Here is a 12,554-nt window from a genome sequence, read left to right on the forward strand (position 1 = left end):
GACGCTGGTTTACGACGCGAACTCCCCCCAGCAGCGGCCGCAGTACTGCATCCTAAGATCCGACAGTGTAAACAATTACACCTGTCGGATCTTAGGGATATCTATGCGTAACTGATTCTATGAATCAGTCGCATAGATACTCTGAGAGATACGACGGCGTATCTGAGATACTCCGTCGTATCTCTTTTGTGAATCTGGGCCTTAATTTTTAACATTAGATTGATGCTCATTTTGTGAAGGGGAATCGGGTGTTTTTTTTTAAATCGAAGCAGTACTTACCGTTTTAGAGAGCGATCTTCTCCGCCGCTTCTGGGTATGGGCTGCGGGACTGGGCGTTCCTATTTGATTGACAGGCTTCCGACGGTCGCATACATCGCGTCACGATTTCTCCGAAAGTAGCCGAACGTCGGTGCGCAGGCGCCGTATAGAGCCGCACCGACGTTCGGCTTCTTTCGGCTACTCGTGACGCAATGTATGCGACCGTCGGAAGCCTGTCGGAAGCCTGTCAATCAAATAGGAACGCCCAGTTCCGAAGACCATACCCAGAAGCGGCGGAGAAGATCGCTCTCTAAAACGGTAAGTACTGCTTCGATTTGAAAAAAACACCCGATTCTCCTTGACAAAATGAGCATCAATCTAATGCGAATTTTTTTTTTCGGGTGAACTCCCGCCTTAAATCTACAGTTTTCATTCAATATTTACTTTAATTTATTTGGCGACCCTACTATGAATGTCTTTGCTTAGATATTCCCTATTATGGGGTAACAATTTCCTTGTCTCTCTTTCTAAATTGTCCTCTTGTAATGACACATGAGCTACTGGTAGAGACTTCAAGTGGCCAAACCAATGCAAGGGGTAACAATTCCCTTTCCCTGGTGATTGCGCACCACCAGTGCACAAAGTAAGATCCATAAAGACATGGATGAGCAAGATTGGAATGGAGGAATACGACTGGCCTGCACAAAGTCCTGACCTCAACCCGATAGAACACCTTTGGGATGAATTGAAGCAGAGACTGTGAACCAGGCCTTCTCGTCCACATCAGTGCCTGACCTCACAAATGCGCTCCTGCAAGAATGGTCAAATATTCCCAGAGACACACTCCTAAACTTTGTGCACAGCCTTCCCAAAAGAGTTAAAGTTGTTATAGCTGCAAAGGGTGGGTCAGCTTAATATTGAACCGGGATGCCATTAAAGTTCATGTGGGTGTAAATACAGGCGTCCCAATATGTTTGACAATATAGGGCCATATCCTCAAAAGAGATACGACGGCGTATCTACTGATACGCCGGCGTATCCCTGTTTCTATCTTTGGAACTGATCCACAGAATCAGTTTTCAAGAGATAGACAGAAGATCCGACATGTGTAATTGAATTACACTGTCGGATCTTAAGGATGCAATTCTAGGCTGACCGCTAGGTGGCGAGGCCATTGCGGCCGGCGTAGAATATGCAAATGAACACTTACGGCGATCCACGAACGCTCCGACGGGCCCGTCGCTCTAATGCTACGTCGTTTACGTCGAGTTACGCCGAGTTACGCCGTGTAAAAATGGGGCTGAGTCCTATTTGACTAAGCCCTATTAAGTATGGCCGTCGTTCCCGCGTCCAAAATTCAAACTCTACGTCGTTTGCGTAAGACGTCCGTGAATGGCGCTGGACGCCATTTACCTTACCGTCTAAGCAAATGACGTCGGAGCGACGTCAGTTAGCGCAATGCACGTCGGGTAAGTTACCCGACGGAGCATGCGCAGTACGTCCGGCGCGGGAGCGCGCCTAATTTAAATGGGACTCGCCCCATTAGATTCGGCATGCCTTGTGCCGGACGGATTTGAGTTACACCGCCGCAAATTTCCAGGTAAGTGTGTTGTGGATCGATACCTAACTTAGGAAATTTGCGGCAGTGTAACTTAAATCACTTAAGTTACGTTGCGCTGCGGGGCTGTGGATGTGGCCCATAGTGTATATATAAATAGAACACGCTTGCATTGTTAAACACAACCTGATAGGATCAATAAACTCCTCCTACTATCAAGATCAACATTCATAAAGGGGTCGAGCCCTATAAATACATAAACTTTTCACACAGTGGCATCCACCCTATAGATAAGGTCTTTCCCTGAGTTAATACTAAAATACACAAACTGGTCTGCAAGGTATTCAAAGAAAATAAAACAGAGTAGAACAAATACTCTTTTAGTCTCGCACTTTCAAACATTGCCAAAGTTACTGGTGTCATATTGTGCAATGCCATCAGGCTCATGCATACGGCATACATTATATTAAAGTGATTTTACTTGGAGCTGCGGGGGCTCAACGCAATTTGCACTGCGCTGACAAGCCATTCACCTCTGCAGCTAGGGGTTCGGATCCTGGTCTCGGCTACATGTGAATTGAGTTTGGTGGTCTCAGCCCGGCTCCCGGTGGGTGTGCTATGCGAGGTAAGCCTGCGCCTAGTACGCCCACCCCCCTCCCACAATAAACACCACACTTACACGCACTCGAAATTGGGTTAACATGCACGCACTTTGACCACGCGGTCTCTAAAAAAGAGAGGCGAAGGACTAACGGGGCTGGTTGAGCGGGCAAATCCTCTCAATCCTCTCACTTATAGGGAGTCCCTTTGCCCTGTTGGGCTTCAAAGCGGAGCAGGTAGGGCGGGCTGTGTGGGAGGACCCCCTCACACACCCACCATTGCCACCTGGGGGATGGAGAAAGGTGGCAGATTGCCTCTGGGGGAGGCCTGCCTACTCCCAACTCCTGCAGTCCGGCTCCTCTCTCGAGCACACGCACAAAAATACACTTAAAAAAATTTAAAAAATAAAAATAAAGTGATTTTACACCTTATAATAATATGATCTAATAAAATAATATACATATAGACATGACACTCTGGGGTCTAGGCCAGGCATGTCCAAAGTCCGGCCTGCGTGCCAATCGCGGCCCACGTTCTGGTTTAATACAGCCCCCCGGGTGATTTGGATATATAAATCTTTTATATCGTATTTTTTTGTCACTGCCTCAGAGGGGGAGGGACGAGCGCCGTCAGAGCACATACAGGGGAATCTCCTGTTTACTCTGCGGCGGCTGTAATAGGAGTCGTGTCTCCTCGGCTGCCATTGGACGACTGCTCTGTCTATCATAAGAGGCGGGACTTTGTATTAAAGAGGCCGCCAAGTAAACAGGAGATTCTCCTGTATGTAATCTGTTGGCGCTTGTCCCGCCCCCTCCCTGTCCAATCCGAGGCTGCAGATGGGCATTGATTAGGCTGCGCTGATGACAATGGCATGGCTGCATTCATGGCAAAGGTAAGGCTGTATTCATGGCAAAGGTAAGGCTGTATTGTGGCAAAGGTAATGCTGCATTCGTGACAAAGGTAAGGCTGCATTCGTGACAAAGGTAAGACTGCATTCATGGAAAAGGTAAGGCTGCATTCATGGCAATGGTGAGGCTACATTGATTGCAATGTTGAGGCTACATTGATTGCAATGGTAAGGCTGCATTGATGGCAATGGTGAGGTTGCATTGATGAGGCTGCATTGATTTCAATTGTGAGGCTGCATTGATTGCATTGGTGAGGCTGCATTTATGGCAATGGTGAGGCTGCATTCATGGCAATGGTGAGGCTGCATTTATGGGCACTGATCAGGCTGCATTCATGGGCACTGACCCTTATTTTTCTTCACAGTTCTTTATTTAAAAAAAAAAATCCTGAAACGTCCCTCTTAAAGTGAAGATTTATACGCCAATAAATACGGTATATCCAAATAACTTTTCCAGGCTCATCCTTAGTCCTGAATGGCACTCGGGGATTTGTTGGAGGCCACAAAAGATCTATATATATCCAAATAACATGCCCGAATGTCAGGCAAAATGGTCGGCCCTCACACATGTTCACTTCATCAAATCTGGCCCTCTTTAAAAAAGTTTGGAAACCCCTGGTCTAGGCCATCATCTGTTTTGTATAGAAACCCAAAAACCAAAGAATCGGACTGTACAGATATGTTAATTCTAGTCGCAAGTGCGACCTGGCGCCCGGGGTTTGTCGAGCCCTGTACTACAGTATTCAATTTTTTATTCTATTCTATTTACATTAGATTACAACAACATTATTTAACTTGCTGTGGGTAACATACATCAGCACTGCATATGGCGCATATATAGCCTCCCAGAGCGGGCACTGGGGCAAGCAGGGAGGACAAGATCTCAGTGGTGCAACTTAAAATAACAAATCTATGTCATAATCAGGGGTCAAGTCCTGGGAAAAAATGATACGCTTATATGCATAATTACTAAACCGCATGTTTTTTTTTTTTTCAACCACTGTACCTTAGTAATCCTTCATGTTACTGCCCGCTTCCTGTATATGGATTCATCGGGTAGTGTGCGGGTATTCCATCACTTCCTCAATGCCTCCTGGGAGCTTTTGTCATTGTCTGCCGCCAGTTATCGCGGGATTTAGAAAGAAGTTCTAAGCAGTGACTCGAGCTGGGCATCGCCGCTTAGTAAAGAATTGGCTCAGGCGGCTCGGCGGCTCTAGTCCTGCAAAGGGAACTGCGTTCCTGCTGTGAAAAAAGTGCAGGAACTCCGTTCCCACGTGTCCCCCTCAGGACTTGAGCCCTGGTCATAATATACAATGAACCATGGTTTTGTTTTTACTGAAAAAACATTGATTATATGTTTGTTTGTTATGGGGGCTTTGTGGGCGGCTGCTCTGTGTGTCCATTCTGGCCCCGCCCCCTCTCTCTGCTCATTGGCTTACTGGCTGTGATTGTCAGTAGCAGGAGCCAATGGCTCAGCCAATGAGGAGGAAGAGACCCAGGAGAGCTACTGCTCTCATGTACATCACTGGATTGAGATTGGGTAAGTATTGGGGGGGGGGGGGCTGCTGCACTCAGAAAGTTTTTATTACCTCCATGCATAACTTGAGCCTTTAAAGACACTTTAAGCTCTTAGGGCCAGATTCACGTAGACTAGCGGCGACGTAACGTATCGTAGATACGTTACACCGCCGCAAGTTTTCATCGCAAGTGCCCGATTCACCAAGCACTTGCGTGAAAACTTACGCTGGCAGCCTCCGGCGTAAGCCCGCATAATTCAAAAGGGCGTGTGCCATTTAAATTAGGCGCGCTCCCGCGCCAGACCTACTGCGCATGCTCCGTTTCGAAATTCCCGCCGTGCTTTGCGCGAAGTGACGTCATTTTTTTTCGAACGACGACAACGTGCGGCGTGCGTAGCGTACTTTCGTATTCCCGGACGTTTTACGCAAGAAGAAACAATTTTCAAATTTCGACGCGGGAACGATGGCCATACTTTAAACAGCACATACGTGTGCTGACTAAAGTTAGGGCACCTAAAACGACGACTAAATTTGCGACGGGAATCTAGACTAGCAGCGACGTAGCGAACGCGCAAATCCGTCGTGGATCGCCATAACTACTAATTTGCATACCCAACGCTGGTTTACGACGCAAACTCCCCCCAGCGGAGGCTGCGGTATTGCATCCTAAGATCCGACAGTGTAAAACAATTACACCTGTCGGATCTTAGGGATATCTATGCGTAACTGATTCTATGAATCAGTCGCATAGATACTCTGAGAGATACGACGGAGTATCTGAGATACTCCGCCGTATCTCGACTGTGAATCTGGCTCTTAGTAATGTTTTCCAGTTTGGACCTATTGCAGATATTTTCCATTTGGTCAATTTTGATTAATTTACTCAGATTTTCTTTTGTGAAATTGCCTTGTATGTAACCATTCTATATTATCATATTAAAATTATTATTCTCTTCATCAACTGATCTGCATCTATGCCTGGCATTAGACTCAGTTCAAACAAGGAGATTCTCTATTTTAATATTTAGAATGACAGTAAAACAGGCGACAGATTGCATCAGTGTCTGGTACACACTAATGACATGGAAATGAAGACACATGAGAATATGGGGTCAATTCACAAAGCTTTATTTCCAGATTCCGGTCGTTATTTTAACAATTTTGCACGTTATTGAAGCTAGTTCAATTCACTAAACGATTTAACGCTTTGAAAAATCATCAAATAACGTTTCACTACACCGAACCGATATTTTAAGGTGTGGATCGTTATTTAACGATTCGATCGTTGTTTTAACAAGTCAAATCGTTAAATATGTACAGAAGTGCAATTCACAAAGATTTTTTGGACTGTTATCGATCGTTAAGCAATCGTTACATATCACCTCCCTCAGGGTGTCGTTATGACATTTCCCAGGCGATATTTCGTTGTTAGAGGAAGCTTTTGGCGATTTTTGTAGTGTAGTGAAGTTTTTAGTAGTTTTGGGCAAGATGGAACCATGCTCTATTTAAACTTAAAATTATCCAGAGGCGAAGAAGAACACATTAGAATGTTGTTCAGATTTATAAACGTGTATTCCGTTCACGTACTATTTTGGATGTCTTTTCTGAAACCCAGGTGATGGCTAAATTCCGATTATCATCTCCCATGATTTATTCTCTGTATGAGGAAATACACATGGCTTTAGAAAAACGCACACAGAGAAGTTATGCACATCACATGCTCAATCTCCACGTGTGTCTTGCTTGTGTCTCTCTCTCTCTGCATCTGCTCTTTTCCACATGCAGCTGTTCTCCTCCCCTTCTGCTCCCAGAATGCATCTCTCCAGCGTTATTTAATGATCTTAGACGTTATTATTACGATTTGGGACGTTAAAATAACTCTTGAGTAGTTAGCATAACGATTGGATAACGAGTCAGTTGAAAACCATAACGACTATGTTGAATAACGATTATAGCTTTCGTGAATACCATGTTTGCTAGTGTTAAATAAGGGGTGGTAATTTAACAACTGAAGGAAACCAATAACGTTTCTCTTTGTGAATTGACCCCTATGTGTTTGCCTTGATGATCAACACCTACAGCCACTGCTGTTAAGTTTAAAGATGCAAAAAAAAATGTTACTTTATCATAACATGGAAATCATTGAAAGTTATCATCCAAGCAAACTTAATTTTTTAAAATATTTACATGAATCTGAACATAGAATATTTATCTATTCAAGGGTTGGTAATTATCCTCTTTTGGTCTGTGGTTTTCAAAGTGACATGTTCTCAGTTGTAATTATTTATTCATTAATTATTTATTTATAGGCCTCATGCACCCTGGACATCATAAAAAATGCCAGTAGTTTTACCTGTTAAAATGCGGTGTTAAAAAATGCAAGTTTTTATACTTTGCAGTGGTTTTTGCATTAGAGTTTGCGTTTTTTAGCTTTTTTTTTTAGGAAAACTTTACTCCCACATAAGCTTATGGCTCAAAAACGATCATAAACGCAGAATAGCTGCATTTTTCAGCGTTAGAGCATTTTTACAGCTGAAAAACTCCTCTTCAAACCCACTAATTCTGGATTTTTTTTTTTTTCAGCCAAAAAACGCCCCAGCCAAAAACTGCTGATAACACCCTATGGCAGGGCTCAAAATTTCAAGTCCTGAGCTACTAGCCAGGCCTCAAGAGTTACTCGCCACCAGTTGCCCCACCTAATTCATACACTGCCCTGCGCCTAATTGCACCCGTAAACACGCCCTCGTAGATTATCTCATGGAATGGCAATGTTTTATCCAGAATCAAGTTACAAAATTAAATATTACCAACAACAACTTTAACAAAATGGGACAGGGCACTGGGGGCAGACCAGAGGGACAGGGCACTGGGGGCAGACCAGAGGGACAGGGCACTAGAACTGGGTCTCTTCCCCATTCTCTTGCTGTCTCCTCTGCAACTCCCATCCATCCTCTCTCTCTCTCCCATTCATCTCATCATCAGGAGCCTGTGTGTGCGGCTTCACGCTTGCATGTCCCCACTTCCCCCTTTTATTCAGGCTGGCAGAGAGGAGCTGCAGCAGAGCAGGAGGAAGTACAATCCAGCGCTGAGATCCACACAACTGCACAGCCATTGACACCATAGCACAGCGCACACTGACAGCGCACAGCACACATTTGCCTTGTTTCCACTGCACGGATCGGTTCGGGTCAGAAAGAATGGAGCGGTTAGAATGGGACCGGTCTATTCTGCAGAGCATTTCCACTGCAAATCGGACCATCCGGGACCATGCAAAGTTTAGAAAAAAAGCCTAGCACGTCCACCAATCAGTGAGATGTATTTGTAGGTCCGCCCTAATGGAACCGTTCCATTCTCTATGGCCCCACATCTGAAGCAGGACCCAGAATGGTCCGCTACGGTTCGCTTTTATGGCACGCTTTCATAATGGAAACACCCAAAAAAGCATACCGTACCGAACTGAACCGATCCGCTCAGTGGAAACGAGGCAATTGAGACCAGTCTGTTCACAGTGCTCAGGCTAAACTTACATAGAGCACAAGGAGAAGAAAACTGCACAAACTAGAAGGCTGCCGCTCTCATGTCAGGGCAACTTTCAGTGAGCGCTGCACCGGAGTGGTAATTTTTGCAATCCTCCACCTCACTCATTACTTTCTGCTCTCCAGCTACATTGTTCGGGGCCCGGGGGAGGGGGGCAGGCTCAGAGAGGTCATACTGTTGGGTCCCATGGCTTAATGAGAATTGTAAGGAGAGCACCTGTGTACTGCTCTGCCTGTGCGCGGCTCAACAGACTACTTTTCCCGAGCATGCACCTTTCCTCTTCGGCCGCCAATCTCATCGGGACTCTAAGTGTAGGCACAGATTGGAGGGAAATTGGTCATGCAGCCCTGTCATCACTCGCCCCCAGCTTAAATCCACTCGCCAAATGCTAGTAGGCGAGTGGAAATTTTGAGGGCTGCCCTATGGACCAGATTCTCAAAAGAGATACGACGGTGTATCTCCAGATACACCGTCATATCTCTGTTTCTGAGCCCGGGTATCTATGCGAGTGATTCTTAGGCCCCATACACACGAGAGGATTTATCCGCAGATACGGTCCAGCGGACCGTATCCGCGGATAAATCCTCTCGAGGATTTCAGAGGATTTCTATGCGATGGCGTGTACACACCATCGCATTGAAATCCGCGCTGAAATCCTCTGCCGATGACGTGTCGCGCCGTCGCCGCTATTATGACGCGGCGACGGGCGCGACGCTGTCATATAAGGAATTCCACGCATGCGTCAAATCATTACGACGCGTGCGGGGAATCCCTTTAGACGGATGGATCCGGTAAGTCTGTACAGACGAGCGGATCCATCCGTTGGAATGGATTCCAGCAGATGGATTTGTTGTGCATGTCAGCAAATATCCATCTGCTGGAAATCCATCCCAGGGGATATTTCTCTGTGGATAAATATCCGTTGGCGTGTACACACCATAGGATCTATCCGCAGAAACCCATTTGATGGGATTTATCTGCGGATAGATTCTATGGTGTGTACGGGGCCTTAGAATCATTTACGCATAGATACGGCATAGATCCGACTGGCGTAAGTCACTTACACCGTCGGATCTTAGATGTAATTCCACGCTGCCCGCAAGATGGCGTTTACGACGATTTCTCATTTGTCTATGCAAATGAGCCTAATACGCCGATTCCCGAAAGTTTTTGCGTCGCCTCGTCGTCGTTTACTTTGTTTCCGTAAGCGTAAACTTACCCCTGCTATATGAGGGGTAAGTTTACGAAGGTCCGTCGTATGCCATGTTAAGTATGGTGTCGGGACAGCGTTGTCTTTTTCCGTCGTTTTACTAAGTCGTTCGCGAATAGGGCTATACGTAAATGACGCTCACGTCGGCTTCATTGACGTTTTTCGTCGTGAGCTGGAGCATGCGCACTGGGCTATTTTTACGGCCGGCGCATGCGCAGTTCGATCGGCGCGGGGGCACGCTTAATTTAAATACAAGCCGCCCTCTTTGAGTTACGCGGCCTTACGCCGGGCCATTTACACCACGCCGCCGCAAATTACGGAGCAAGTGCTTTGAGAATACGGCACTTGCTCCAGTAAATTGCGGCGGCGTGGTGTAAATGGCTTACGCTACGCCGCCACGGATTCTACGAGAATCTGGACAGAACCAACCAACCAATTTGGCCAAAAAGAAGGGCGTGAACCTCAGCCTTCCCCCTTTTTAGCACAGGTGGGCTGGCTGGGAACGAAAAACCCAGGAACTGAGTTTACAACAAATAACCCTTTAGCCCAGCCTTGGCCAGCTGCAAACTCGCTAGAATTAAAAGCATTTCAACCTGCCTACACACCATTGTTTAGATGTGAGTGTATTAAGAAACACAATTCCGCCAAGGTACGATTGGAAAAAAAAAACCTTTTCATGCAAGGTCTGATAGGAATAAAAATAGATACATTTAATGTTGTAGCTTTGAGCCTTTGTTATACAAGAAACCTTCAACAAGTGGATAAGTTGTACACAGCTTTTATGATACCGGGACAAACAATGAATCACAAATACCTCAAACATATTTACAGCGACTACATAACCGAGATCATGTACAAACCACAAAGAAATATAGGCGTCATTGCTCTTAGTTTCCCTTGCAGTGTGCTCATTTGGTAGTCTGATGCCAATTTAGTGTAAATGTTCTGAAAAATTTAGTCCTTCCGTTTTACAAAGGAACAGCCGTTATGTATCTTCCTATCTCACCATTAGGGTGTGTTCATATCAGGTGTGCTTGGACTAGCAGGACAGTCTTGTCCAGTGCAGTCCCACCACAAGACTAGGTAAAATGCCTTGTATCCAATCAGGTAAGTTTTCAACACCGTGTTGTGGTCTGAAAAAAAGAGTACAACACGCAATCCTTTTTTTCAGCACAGAGTGGTGCAACGCAATACACCGAAAATTGACCGATTCAGTAGGAACTGAGGGCCAGATCCACAAAGAGCCGGCGTAACGTAAAAATTCCCATTTAAGTTACACTGCCTTAAAATTTCTACCTAAGTGCCCGATCCACAAAGCACTTACCTAGAAATTTTCGGGTGTGTAACTTAAATTCCGCCGGCGCAAGGCGTTCCTCTTCAAATGGGGGCGATTCCCATTTAAATTAGGCGCGCTCCCGTGCCGGCCGTACTGCGCATGCTCATGACGTCATTTTCCCGACGTGCATAGCGCGAAATTACGTTACGCCGAGCTTTGTGGATCGCGACGGGTCAATAAAGTTGCGTCGGGAAAAAAAAAAGAATTTAAAAAAATTTAAAACAAAAAAAATGCGTCGCTGGACAGAAGGGTCTGCTTTTACAAGGTGTAAACAGTTTACACTTTGTAAAAGCAGCCCTAATTTTACGATTGCAAACTAAAACTTACGGAGAAAAAACGAAGCTGAAAAGCTTTGTGGATCTCCGTAAGTGCTAATTTGCATACCCGAGGCGGCATTTCGACGCAAAATGCCCCCAGCGGCGGATGCGGTACTGCATCCTAAGATCCGGCAGTGTAAGTCCCTTACACATGTCGGATCTTCTGTCTATCTCTTGGAAACTGATTCTGTGGATCAGTTCCAAAGATAGAAACAGGGATACGACGGCGTATCAGTAGATACGCCGGCGTATGCCTATTGAGGATCTGGCCCTGAATGTGTGCTCCACTGTCTGTTCAGCTGAAGTCAGTCTAACGGCCAGTCCTGGCCACAGCACTGATCTGTGATTCTGACAGAGGAAGGAAACTCCCCCCTGTAAGAATATAATAGCGCGGCAGGGGAGATCCCAGCATCCACCACGCTTATGTTGATATGGAGATCTCCGAGGTTTTTTTTTTCATTTAACCCAATGGTTGAATGAAAAAGAACCCCCCATATATACCCTGCAGGAAGGTGCAAATAGCAATAAAAACATTTTAATAGGGCATTACCCTTCCTCTCTCACTTACTTAGTCACGCACTCTTTACTAGTAGGGATGGGCGAACTGTTCAGCCCTAGCATCAGATCGAGCTGAACATTTGCCCGCAAGGCTGTTCGCTGAACATTTGAATTTGCAGGGTGTTCGCCCCGAGAAACACCCTGCAATGCACTGAGCTTTACACAATGCATTCTGCGCCCTGATTGGGCAAAGATTTGCCCAATCAGGGCACAGTGTAAACAGGCTGTTAAGGAGTTGGGCCTGGGAAGCCAGAAGCGGCAATGACCATATAACAATAGATTACCTGCTATGCGGAACGGTTCCTTCAGGCAAGAAAATATACGGCTGTGAACAGGGCTGGACTGGGACAAAAATTTGGCCCTGGACTTCATCCAGACCGGCCCACTTTAATTCAATAAAATGCTGCCCCCATCCCCCCGAAAAATCACGCCCACCAAAAGGCCCCTACATCCATTATTGTATATCATGAGAGGGTGAGAAAGAGAGAGAGAGAGAGGGGGGGTGAGTGTAAGAAAAAGAGAGTGAGTGTAAAAGAGAGGGGGTGAGTGTAGGACCCCTTTTTACACTGAGGCGTTTTTTAGGCGCTTTTGGGCTAAAAGTAGCGCCTGTAAAGCGACTGAAAAATGCTTCCGCTGCAGTCCCAGTGTGAAAGCCTGAGTGCTTTCACACTGGGGCGCTGCCAGGGCGTTACAAAAAATCCTCCAAGCAGCATCTCTGTTTTAAAAAAACGGCCCACTGAGCCATCGGCCCACCGG

At 45.9% G+C, this 12,554-nt stretch overlaps 1 protein-coding gene across 1 annotated transcript in view; it reads right to left on the reverse strand.

The window, feature by feature from the left end:
• The window catches only part of SYT16 (synaptotagmin 16), a 111,946-nt gene that overhangs the window by 54,302 nt on the left and 45,090 nt on the right, over nt 1-12,554 (reverse strand). The window lies entirely within an intron of this gene.

Source organism: Rana temporaria, chromosome 13, assembly GCF_905171775.1.
Source record: "Rana temporaria chromosome 13, aRanTem1.1, whole genome shotgun sequence".
In the NCBI taxonomy this organism is placed as follows: domain Eukaryota; kingdom Metazoa; phylum Chordata; class Amphibia; order Anura; family Ranidae; genus Rana; species Rana temporaria.